General features: G+C 35.5%; 1 long non-coding RNA gene across 1 annotated transcript in view; it reads left to right on the plus strand.

Moving 5' to 3' along the window:
- Positions 1–3,549: 3,549 nt before the first annotated feature.
- LOC130046868 (uncharacterized) overlaps positions 3,550–13,543 on the plus strand; it is a 10,012-nt gene continuing 18 nt past the window's right edge. Inside the window, exons 1-4 of the long non-coding RNA XR_008795905.1 lie at positions 3,550–3,607; positions 9,788–9,900; positions 11,216–11,441; positions 12,564–13,543. The exon at positions 12,564–13,543 is cut by the window's right edge and continues 18 nt beyond it. This is a non-coding gene — a long non-coding RNA (uncharacterized LOC130046868). The remainder of the gene's footprint in view (positions 3,608–9,787; positions 9,901–11,215; positions 11,442–12,563) is intronic.

Below are 13,543 nucleotides of genomic sequence, written 5' to 3' on the forward strand. Positions count from 1 at the left end.
TATATGATGCACATGTATGAATAGTTATTTAATCTGAATTTTTGAGAACTTTTGAGGACTTAGTCAAAATCTTCTTGTTAAAAAGTAACAATTAAACAGTCTATTGTGGAATTTCCTTTGCATGGGCTCAGCTGACCCCCCCCCCCCCCCCCCCACCACCACCACCACCACCACCCCGACCCCCTTTTTTCGTACAGACGCTAAGATTAATCACATTAAAGAAACCGTAATCTTAAATTTGACCTCCCAAATGATTAGTTTTTTTCATTGATGCTAGGAAAACAATTTATTTTCTTTTTATTTTACAAAAACTTCAAGATTTAAGAAATGGTATAGGGTGAACCTGTATAAGAATATAATATTCTACATATAATGAGTGAGTGCACATTGAATTTCATTTAATAATCGACCTGTAAGGCTCTATGAAAGTGCAGTTATCTACTACACAAAACCAATCTAAAATTACTCGGGGGAAAAAAATCTGCGCCTCGTTATCCGTACTGGTTTAGCAAGCAATTAAATCCGACATTTTCTACTATCTCACGGAAACACACTAGCATCAGATCAGTTGTGGAATGAAATGAAGTGATTATCAAGAAGATTCTATTGTTAGCCTTCATCGAGACTGAAATTAAATTTTGATACACATACACAGTGGCTTTGAAACATGATTATCTAAACTCAATATGTAGATTATTAAATTTATTATTCAATATGTAGATTATTAAATCAATTTCCCCAAAATAAATAAATAAAATGAATGTGATGCAAACTAATTTACATGCAGTTTTTACATGCTTGTGTTAATTTCGCCATACCCAGACCTGATTTGCAAAGAAATAAGAACAGCTGATTTAAAGACTACCCCCAATAGGCCGGGGGGGGGGGGTCGGGAGCCGCTTATCTCCCCTCCCCCTCCCGAAGCTCCAGAATAAATGCATGGTCACTGTACAAAATCCTGTATCCTGAGCATTTCCTACTTGTATTTGATGACAATGGGCCTGATCGTCAATATATATCTATATCAGTGTGTCGTTTTATTTATCCTATAGAACTAAGCGATATACTGGTATTAATAAACTTTGCGCATTGTAGAACAGATATGTATCAATACCAGTATTTTCACTTAGTTCTATATACACTGTTCTACAATGCGAAAAGTTTAATTAAATAAAGATTTTCATAAAACCCATGCCATCACACGAGGATCAATCTACATAACAGGAAGCATCTTAAGAGCTATTAGAAAACTATGCATTTTAAAAGTTGTTTGGCAACATGGTTACTATGCTTGTACTACATGAACATGTTTACGGTGCGTGTTAAAATGTATAAATGATAGCTTTGATGGTTAATTCTCTGTTCATCATGCAGTCTTTGTTTTCCTTCGTGATATATGTTTCTGTGATTTCCCAGATAGCATACGTATGTTGGCACAACGTTGGTCCAATGTAACCGGCTTTGTTGGCCCAACGTTGGGAGGACAATGTTGGCGCAATGTCTAAGTGCAAAAGACGGCCTTTGTTGGCCCAACATGTTGGGGCGATGTTGGCCCAACATGTTGGGGCGATGTTGGCCCAACGTAGTAACACATGCATGTAATCGTTGGGCCAACATTAGGTCAACATAGCAAATTGCAATGTATCGGTAGGCCCATCGTTGGGCCATTACAAGATAAAGATTATTTACCTGTAATTCAAAATTGCCAATATTGGGTCAATACAGTATTGTTATAAATGCACAGTACTTAGCGGACCACGCCAACAGCGAGTGGTCATTTAGATATGAAAATAAACTTCCTCATAACGCTTTATAATATTAATAGAAGAGTTGTTTTTAAAAAAAAAAGAAAAGAAAGAAAATTCACCATTTGAGGGTCGTATTACTTTAATCCACAATAAAAACGATTCCCCAGAATAAATTTTCCTTGTATCACGTTATTCTTCAGTAAAACTCCGAGATAAGAATGCTGGACGCGTAAAATAGATGCAGGGTTGACCATCCCAACATATCAGATATCAAGATTACCATAGAAACTGGCCAGTCTCAAGCTGTGAAAAACTCCGTCCTAATTGCTTGGTCAGTAAATGTGCTCTTAGAATCTGCTTCCTAAATCCAACACTTTATTGCAGTTATGTAATCTTTGCAATGTATTAAAGCTTTCTCTTTTGAGTTCATTCTTTTGATATGCAAGGTTAATATTTGTATCCCTGCATTAACGATATTTGCATGAATGTATATTATTTTTTAAAAAATGTTTTTAAAAAAATAAAATAAATCAATTATGTGTGTATATATTTTATAAAAAATTATAAATATTTCAAATCAATTATACATTCTACACTAATCTTAATATTTAAATTAACTCAGCATCCTCTTCTTCAAAACATGCGAGTCATGTGCATTTGTGTGTGCGTGTGTCATAATTTCATCACGATCTTACAACGTTGGCCCAATGTTGGGCCAATATTGTATTCCCAACTAGCCCTTGTACCAGAGTATGAAAGTGATAAGATGACATTGGCCCAATATTGGGCCAGCATTGTGTTGACAACAAACTCCGTCACAATATTACAACGTTGGCCCAATGTTGTATTCCCGACTAACCCCGGCATCAGAGTATGAACGTGATATGTTGACATTGGTCCGATGTTGGGCCAACGTTGTTTAACCAACGCCAACCATCGCCAACAGTCCAACCATTAGCCAACTTTGGGCCAACGTAGTCATGCTATCTGGGTTTGGACTTTGTGTATCATAATGCTCCTTTGTGGTTGGTTGAATAAAAATATACAAAACAGGGGTAACTAGAATTACCAAAATACCCGTGATATACCGAAATACCCCCAGAAAACACCGAAATACCCCCTAACCTACCGAAATACCCGATTTTTTCATTTCATATTATTGTAATTGAAATATTTGTATGAGAAGTTTTGATATAAAACCAAGTATTTAATATTAAATTCATGGACTTTTTCTTGTATATTTAAAATTTTGAGAAGTATAAATTGTTCATCTCCTCATTAAATCCCCCTTTAATTTTTAATTGTGAGAATAGAATGAGTTTGATCCAAGCAGATGGTATTGCTTTCTTTATCTTTAACGAGGAGGAGACAATTACCTGCTCAGTTTTTCTTGTGGGTAGAAGATCACAATGATTTAATTAGTGTGTCATTCCTAAATATCAAAACGCCAATGTAAGCTTGCAAACAATGATAATGAGAAAACAATCATTAATTGTTCCTCTAAAATAAAATAAATAAATATTTGTATAAGTATGTGTGTGTGTTGTGATATTTTATCGACCTTTATAGTAGTTAACTTGTCTCAAGCCGTCTCCGATGTGAAACATACAGGAAAAATTCCATAGATTATGAAATACTTGGTTTTATATATATAAAAAAATTCTTACAGAAGTATTTAAATTACAATAATAATAATAATAATAAAAAAAGAAAAATCATAATATGGAATTCCATATACGACAGCCAACAGTCAACTGCCAATATTTTATATTTAAGCTCGGGCTCGGATGCCCATTTATCTCTCTCTCTTCCCGCGTGTTCCCACGAGTTGGACGGCATATCAGAGTATTGTGTATATTGTAAGTTTATTGTTGGATCAGTGATCTATTATATATGATTCCTACCTAAGGTGATTTAGTTGTTTTTACTGTTTGGGGAAATCACTTTATTGGCGTCGCCGGTAGGATATCTGGCGGTCTTTTGAGACCGAAGCGGTGCCTAGGGGACACCGCGCGGTTTGGCCACATGTAATCAATTTTGATTTAATTAATCTTTTAAGCATTAAATGAGTCGTTGTGAATTTAGTATGAGCAAATTTGGCATTATCCTGTTATTCGCTCCGCGGAGCGAATAATATTTGACGTTGTTGACGTTACGCCAAAACCGCCAATGGAGGAAAAATAGCAACTGAAACAAAAAGCAAACCTTGAGTACCATCCATTTTGAGAAGAAGGTCAAGTGTTAAAAATAGGTGAATGTGCAACTAAATAGAGAGAATATACCTTCGTAATAAACATGAAAATCTGAAGTTTTATTTTATTTGTAACGTTTGTATTCGTAGTGTATTTTAAAGATAACATTTATTCAGAAATCTATGAATGATATTTTGAAAGATCATCCTTATATATACATTGTATATACTTCTGTTATTCGCACCGGTGCGAATAACAGGAGTATATACAGACGAAGTTTCCAATTTCAAGCTAAAACGCTCTATAAAGGAAAGAATCTCCGGTGAATTTCATTGAATATGACATTTAATGAATGAATATAGTGCTAAAATTATTCGCACCGGTGCAAATAACAGGAGTATATACAGACGAAGTTTCCAATTTCAAGCTAAAACGCTCTAAAAAGGAAAGAATCTCCGGTGAATTTCATTGAATATGACATTTAATGAATGAATATAGTGCTAAAATTATTCGCACCGGTGCGAATAACAGGAGTATATATATACAGACGAAGTTTCCATTTCAAGCTAAAACGCTCTAAAAAGGGAAGAAATTCCCGGGAAAGGGGTTTCTTTGGGGGGAGACCATATAAAAAATGGGGCTTGGAATTTTTGGGGGTGAATTTCAATGAATATGACATTTAATGAATGAATAGTGCTAAAATTATTCGCACCGGTGCGAATAACAGGAGTATATATATATACAGACGAAGTTTCCATTTCAGGCTAAAACGCTCTAAAAAGGGAAGAATTCCCGGGAAAAGGGTTTCTTTAGGGGAGACTATATAAAAAAGGGGCTTGGAATTTTTGGGGGTGAATTTCAATGAATATGACATTTAATGAATGAATAGTGCGAAAATTATTCGCACCGGTGCGAATAACAGGAGTATATACAGACGAAGTTTCCAATTTCAAGCTAAAACACTCTAAAAAGGAAAGAATCTCCGGTGAATTTCATTGAATATGACATTTAATGAATGAATATAGTGCTAAAATTATTCGCACCGGTGCGAATAACAGGAGTATATATATACAGACGAAGTTTCCATTTCAAGCTAAAACGCTCTAAAAAGGGAAGAAATTCCCGGGAAAGGGGTTTCTTTGGGGGAGACCATATAAAAAATGGGGCTTGGAATTTTTGGGGGTGAATTTCAATGAATATGACATTTAATGAATGAATAGTGCTAAAATTATTCGCACCGGTGCGAATAACAGGAGTATATATATACAGACGAGTTTCCATTTCCGGCTAAAAAGGGAAGAATTCCCGGGAAAAGGGTTTCTTTAGGGGAGACTATATAAAAAATGGGGCTTGGAATTTTTGGGGGTGAATTTCAATGAATATGACATTTAATGAATGAATAGTGCGAAAATTATTCGCACCGGTGCGAATAACAGGAGTATATACAGACGAAGTTTCCAATTTCAAGCTAAAACGCTCTAAAAAGGGAAGAATTCCCGGTGAATTTCATTGAATATGACATTTAATGAATGAATATAGTGCTAAAATTATTCGCACCGGTGCGAATAACAGGAGTATATACAGACGAGGTTTCCAATTTCAAGCTAAAACGCTCTAAAAAGGGAAGAAATTCCCGGGATAGGGGTTTCTTTGGGGGAGACCATATAAAAAATGGGGCTTGGAATTTTTGGGGGGTTAATATCAATGAATATGACATTTAATGAATGAATATAGTGCCATGATTATTCGCACCGGTGCGAATAATAGTAGTATATATACAGACGAGGTTTCATTTCCCAAGTAAACTAATGACACAGTACATTTACTTACAACATACATTTTTATTATGAAAGTGAAAAGGAAACAGTAGCATACAATCTGCAATTATTGGTAAAAAATACACACACAATGAAAGATTTTACGATTTTTAAAAATATTTATTTACATAATAAATGTTTTAAAACAAAATCATGAAAAGTGAAAATAATTTAAACATTTACTCGGCCATCTCTACTTATTTTGCAAAGGTTTTAAATTAAATAATAAAAAAATTAATGACTTTATTTTTTAAACTGTTTGATCCACCGCTCTTGAAAGTAAGATTTCCAATATACGGGACTTGAACTTTGCATGGTTTTTCCCTTTCTCACGCAATCTGAAAACGCCTGTGTACCTCACTTGAATAGAAAGCAATTGTTGAATGCAAACAATGAGAAAAATTGAACACTACTCATGCAATTGTTTGTAAAGGAAGGTCATTGTTAGTCGAAACTTAGAAACGGAATAAATGTGTATTTCAATACAGTAATACAAGAAAAAGGATATTATTGAACTAAGAAAGTTTTTTTTAACCCGTATTAACAAAACAAAGACGAAATTTAATGCAAGCGACAAGTACATAAGCATTCAAAATGAATGATTTTTAAAAAATGAAACAAATTATTAGACGATTTATTCCGTAACATTACTAAAGATTAATTTGGATAGCTATCATTAATTTTGTATTCTGAATTTTTTGTAAGTAACGGAATAAACGCTATACTCAAACTTTTCAAATATTATAAAAATTGAAATACATTATGATAAGGTTTATTCCGTAATATTATTTTAGATATTGAGCAGTTTAGTTGGCCTGTTAGCATTAATTCTCTTTCCTGGAGGGGGGGGGGGGGTGTATTCACGGAATAAACGCTATACGGTTTATTCCGTGACATTATTTGGAGATTAAATTGGGCAGATATGAATTTTTTATTTATTTATTTTTTTGTAAATCACAGGGAAAAGTTATTGGGATTTAGAAGAAAAAAACGAATTAAAGATCATTTCTTTTGATAAAACTTTAAAAATGCACAAATTTAGTACGAAAACAAATTAAGAAATAACGTCAACAACGTCAAATATTATTCGCTCCGCGGAGCGAATAACAGGATAATGCCGCAAATTTATGTAATTTCATTTATTCATTTTCCTGTTGATCTGATCTTGTGCTAGGCCCATAGTACAGCATTATTTATTTGCATTTGTTCAAAGTTGTCAGGCAGGAACAATACCAGTATGAGTCAAAAGCAATGGTCATTTGGTCGGGGGAGGGGGAGTCCCAGGCTCATGAGCGGAATGGGTGTCCTGGGGGGGGGGGGGGGGGGGGGGGGGGCTCTCAGCCTGACAGGGTGGACCAGCTCTTTGGATTTGTAACTCCATTTAGACCACCAGTGTTTAGCATGCCAGGCGTTCGAGGGGGTGAGGACAGTATTGTGGTTGAGGAAGTACAATGATTGGGATAAGCAAATTGCTTAATGTGACAATGGCGCGTTACCAGCTAGTGTCAATGTGACATTTCAAAAATGAATGCGCCAAATTAAAATTTTTATGAGACATTTTAAAATGACAAGCCCGAGAGACCAGTAAATTATAATTTAAACACTACTGACAGACTGTAATGCTGTGGATAACTTTAGATTTATTATTTGTGTTAAATTTACGTTTTGTTAAGGCCATCCTTAAAAATATCTTCGTTTCCCGCACCCGACCCGCCATTTTCAACATGGGTCGGTCGGTCGGTAGATTTTTTTTTCCTAATTGAATGTCTGTCCAAAGCATTCATATGGTTTCATGACAGTGTAGTTTGTTTGATATTCGTAGGATTGGTTAACTATATATCGTTAACCGATTGGTGACTGTATTATCTGCCATAATACTATCCATCTCATTGAGATCCAGCCTCACCCTCCAACACCTCCCAAATGCATCAACATAGTGAAGTTGGAAGTGTCTTGTAGTAACATACATATGTTCCGTATGGGACGTATGGGTTGTCGCATGGTTTAAAAATAAATAAATATAAATAAATAAGGACCATCGTGTACCAACACGACTAATGACTGTGGTACTGTCTTTTGATGGCCGGACACATACATGTGGTCATATGTCATAAATCATAATTAAATAAAGAAGTAACTTATAAATGAGTAATAAAATTGATAAAGAAAATTTATTATAATAATTTTTATTTGATTTATTTAATAATTTATGTTTAATATATTATATTTTTTTTATAAATAACAGAATATTTAATATTTATTTGGATTTTAATAGAAGGTAATAATTAGTAATATTAGTAACAGGAAATAGTAAATAGGGATGTAGGTATGTATATACATATGAAATAACTAAAATATATACAGAAAAGAATTAGGGTAGGGTCGCCAAAGAAAATTTTGATAATAGAGTGCTACTAGTTGTTAGTTATTAATCATAAATTATGCCATACAACAATTTTGAGATCGTCATTAGGCAAGAATTTTGAGGTCATCATCAGGTGCTACACCTCATACCCTGTACCATGTTTCTGTAGCTAGATCCAGCTAATATAGCACAACATGGTTCCCTAACTCTTATTCGATAGTATGTATTATGTATGTAAACTAAAGATGTATATTGTAATAAAATAATAAAGTAAAAAAAGTTAATGAGTTAGTTCATATAACAAATTAGTATGACATAGACTAATTAATGACTATATTAATGGCTATAATAATTGATTTTAAAATTAATGTATACCCGTGATATTACAGCATAATAATTTACATATAAACACACATTTACATATGCACAGATATATACACATAATATAATAATAATTGTAATCCATACATATGGACATATCCGTATTCATATAAAGAGAAAGGAGGGAAAGAAAGAAAGAAAGAATTTTTGGGGGGGCGTAAGCAGGATTCGTAACCGCGCACATATAGATGGTGGGCCGTGTGATCTTGAGCTCAACGCTCTAACCACTCGGCCACGGAGTCCATACGTTATTTAATGCCAAAAGTTCATTAGAATGCTGTAAAATTAAGTTTAATATAATAATTATTAATGTTTGTAAATTTATATGTTGTAAGTTTAGATGTTGTAAGGGTTTGTAAGCATATACGATAAGAAACTTTTAGTTATGGTAGTAAATATTTGTTAACGTTACAGTGCTATAAAGATTGCGTATAAATTTATAATGTTAAACGGATTTCGTATAAACATTTAAACGATGAAAGGACGTTTTCCGATGTATTGCTCAGATCTATCTTTCGAATAGTTTTGGTTACGATCTCACGGTCGTCCCTAAAAATTGTGACAGAAAACACGGCGAACTTCGCCATGTTTTCAAATTATGACTGTTTGGTCGTAAAAATTTCTCTTTCGGAGCAACTCCGCTTTTGTCCATACTTTGTGTGTTGGAAATAGCCGAGTAGTTCCGGTTATCCACAGAATTCTGTACAAGGGAAATAACTCCAAGGCTCAAAATAATATACAGAACGATTCCGGTCAAGATCCGGTTTAAAAAAAAAAAAGAACGTCCAATGACCGGAAAAAAAAATTCGGTCGCAACGTTTTCACACAGTCGGTGGGGTGCGGGAAACAAAGCTATTTTTAATTTTGGCCTAAAGTAAGGATTCTCATCGTGATTGTCCACGTCATCGTCTCCTTCTGCTCCTGCATTGTCTACTGCCAGTATTGGCTGATCATTAAGGCGAAAATTAATGTAAGTTTGCCCTTTGTCAGGCTTAAGAATTTTTTTCCGTGGCATCTCCAGTCCGTGCGCATTGAAATTGCAATTTAACGGTATTATCCAATCAGATAACTTTTTACTGTTTGATTAGACACTGAGGAAATCTAAGTCATACTTGCGCTTAAAAGAACGTAAAGTTGAACTATTACTAAAGCATTAAGTCTCAATATACCTGGCGAATTGCCAATACGAAGCTAAAGTGACCAGGGTTAAAATGTAAATATGTTAAAAGAGTATTTTATAGAATTTAAATAGTTTCATTGTTATTGACATCTGTATTAATATAGGGAGGTGACCATTGTACATTGATCTGGTGCCTTTTAATGGGATTCGAAACTGTGACTGTGAGATGTAGGAGAGTTTGACTTGAAGATGGGTACTTCTACTTTCACTTTAAATGGTAAGTTGAAAACAGCATGATACATCTTTGATGCAAAATATCTCGAAAAGGAATCAAGGACCCCTATTGCAAATTTGGCCTTGTTGGAAATGTTAGGATTTTTGCTAAAAGTTGAAACCTGTTAATATACTGTGCAATTTTTTTTTGGGGAATCACGAGGGTTTGAAAATGGGTCGATTATCGTCATTTTTGGTGACATTTTACTCTCAGGATGACAGGTGCTTGAGTGTATTTCAACCCATTACCAGGCTAGCAGCAGGTGTCATCATGGACCTTCAAAATCTTTCATATGTGTACTTTCAAGATGCATATACATTATGTGAAAAAATTGGTTGCCATGGTAACAAAATATGAAATAAAAAAAATGGTCTCATGGAGGCGAATTTTCCTCCATTTTCTGGTAGTTTGGCCTTAAGCACAAGTCACCATGAACCTTGGATTTCTCCAAAGAATATTGGGGTTTTTTGTCTATAAATATGATGTTTATGCTTTAAATATGAAGTTAATACTCAATATTATCGATCATTTTGAAATTGAAGGTCATCGTTTAGTAAGTATACTATGTCTGAAATATTTTCAGCATTGGTCTTGACTCAACGCGAGAAATTTTTTCTCAGTAGTAAATTTTCTGCAAAAGTTTTTCATCATGCTGATGATGATCTGTGTCATCTATGGACTGGATCAGTGTCTCGTGACGGGTATGGTTATCTACAAATTGTGTTGCGTGGTAAGAGGCGGAAACTTGTCGCACACCGGCTGTCTTATTTTATTAGGCAAGGGTTACCCAGGCTCAATCCACACATGCTTGTGTCACAATAAATTGTGTGTCAATGTGGACCACCTGTCTCTAGAACCTGCTCCTATAAATTTATCTAGGACATCTTGTGTTCGACGCAACACATGTTTGGGTCATTCCGATATGAGAATTGCAGATTTTAGGTGGTTGCATGTTCGAGTTATGGTAAATTACACTTTCCAATTGCTGTGATTATTTCTGAATTCAGTATTCTGTTTTGTTTGTTTACACTACTAACTTGTATCATTTCTCCTTGCACTACACAGCATTGTGTCTGTGTGTGTGTGTGTCTGTCTGTCAAAAAAGAAACAAGAAATGAAAAAGCTCCAAAATGTTTCAATTTTTATTCATTTTTATTAACTAAATTCATTTCATGTTGCATAAGGATTCCTCCAGTATGTGTGATCCACTGTACCATTGGAGAACACTGATTTTTCAAAAACTTTTCGGTATGTCCTTCGCATTCTGGCATGAAATTGTCTCTGTTTGACTTTCTTCCTACTTTGCCTTTCTTTATAGTACTTGGCAAGGCAGTCGAGACGGGACATGTGGAGACTGTAAAGGGTGTTTCGAGCCATACCTGATACCCAGCCGTTTAGCCAGAATGGAGGTCGACCTTCCTGTACATTTTGTGTCGGAATGAATGGCCGAATGACATAGTCCTTCGAAGTTCTTGGGCCAATTAGTGTTCTTTGGAGCCATTGTGAAGCAACGGTGGTGAATAGATTCCACTTTATTGGTATTAGTAAGTTGCTTAAATTTGCTCATGCTAGTTAAATCGGCGAAGCGGGTAAGTTGTGATATTAACTTCTCTCTCATCGTTTGGTGTCAGTACGAGATATTGATGCCGAGGGAGACTTCTTAACACTTTCTGCAATGTAGACACACGACAAAATACCGAAACCGTTGAGCATAGTTGGTGATTTCCAGTGAAACACGGTACAATGTTTATAGCTGCTTGCTTTATTTTCTGGAGGAAGCGGCCTGGTGTTGAAATTGATTTCTTCCAACGAATAATTTCAAAGTAAAGCCGTGACCTTATTGCTCGGGAGACATGTCTGCAAAATGTGTCACTGTCCAGCCCATCAATGAATGATTTTAATTTTAAGTTTGCAATTTTTTTTTGCAAATTTCTTAATTTATGAATCAGGCAGTGGAAATGTGAGATTTTACCACATTGGTCACTGACCTGATTGACAAAATATTTTCATTTTGATATGAGTTCAGATTGACTTTGGCCGAATAGCCTTCAGAAGAGGCAATAGATTTATCAGTGGCGTAATTTTTTGAACAGCCCTGATGATCACATTTGCCCCTCCTGGTGCATGTCTTGTTGCAAATGTTCAATGCTACAACAAGTTTGCGGCTTGTGCAACATTCGGCTACAGGAGTAATGGACATTGTTCCAGCTTCCATCCCAGACTGTATCCGGTTGTTGTAGGAAGTGTCCATTTGTAGGTCCACTTTATTGCCTTGGCCTTTGAACTCCTGAACTCTTCTTATGTAATCTTGATTTTCAGCATCGATTTCTTGTTTTCCTCCTTCGCTATGTCAGCTGCTTCACTTAAAACTCTGTTTGAAGTTTTCAATAATGGCGGCTTCACGTTTAAACAAGCCAGGAGGAACTGAACATCAGATGGGCCCATTTTCGTTTTTAGCATTGGCAGTGCCAGAGCAGAGTGCATGAGACATTTATGGTTTTTGCCTTTGTCATAAAGGCTCGCCATATCAGTCTAATATTTACAGTTTAAGCAGATGTCCCCAAGTTGGATGTCTGTGAGATTTCTAATTTCATTTTCGTTTTTTTACAAATTCCAAAGTCATGATTGTCTAAAAAAATTTGAAACAGATATTCGTTTTTTTTCAGATTGATGATGTGGTTTTCTTGGAAATTCGATGGATCTTCAGATGTCCTCTGGCTGGATGGACCAGCCGGCCGCAGAAGCATTGGGGCAGCAATGTTTGTTTCCCCTCCATTGAAGTTGATTCCCTGATGGAGGGAGTGTGAGGGGAGTACAATTGGATTACTACCTCCGACTTCGCTGATGGAAAGGGAATGATTTGTTTTTCTATTCTTCCAAAAGGTGTTATTTAAATCAAAGTTAAAATGTTTCCTCTTCCTTCCCTTCGTTTTGCGGTAGGATTCATTAACTCACTCATCACTGTTTCCCAGTATTTCATCTACACAAACTAGCTCAATTATGACGTCACAATAGACAGTTATGATGTCATCATTGATTGGGATGCTTGCTCTGTTTTTTGTTTTGTTTTGTTTTTTTTGTTTTTTTTTTTATAGAGTTATTGTCCTTGGCAAATTTATTTCCTCTCACTCCCCTCTCTTATTTTGGCCTACATTTACTTATTAGGTAAAAGTAGGATGTCAAAGTCATTATTAAAGATGTGATATTATAGACAAAGCAATTTTTAGGGCAAATTCCTTATTGAAATAAGTTCAGGGTTCGAAATTAACTCATGTCCGTAAGTCCGAGACTAGTAAAAAAACGTGTCGGACTAGTGAACTCTCTATAGCACTAGTCCGTACGGACTAGTGAAAATCCGGAAATCAATCTTCAATGTGGTAAAGATTTTTAGGAAGATTTGTCTGAGTCTCTTAGATGTTTGAACTTATGGTTGATTACCTGCATGGTCAAGTGTTTGCATGACTATGACATCCTGATCTTCCAAACACATGGAGTACGTTCAAGACCGCCGTTCTTCGAACGTGCACACATTGTCAAATTCCTGCCGATTCCGAACGCCGAGTACACATCACGAGAACGTGTTCTAGGTGTAAGAATTGCAAGTAGTGTGGTTTGAGAACATGCACGTTTGTGCGCACATGTTCTC

Source organism: Ostrea edulis, chromosome 6 (genome assembly GCF_947568905.1).
Source record: "Ostrea edulis chromosome 6, xbOstEdul1.1, whole genome shotgun sequence".
Lineage (NCBI taxonomy): Eukaryota > Metazoa > Mollusca > Bivalvia > Ostreida > Ostreidae > Ostrea > Ostrea edulis.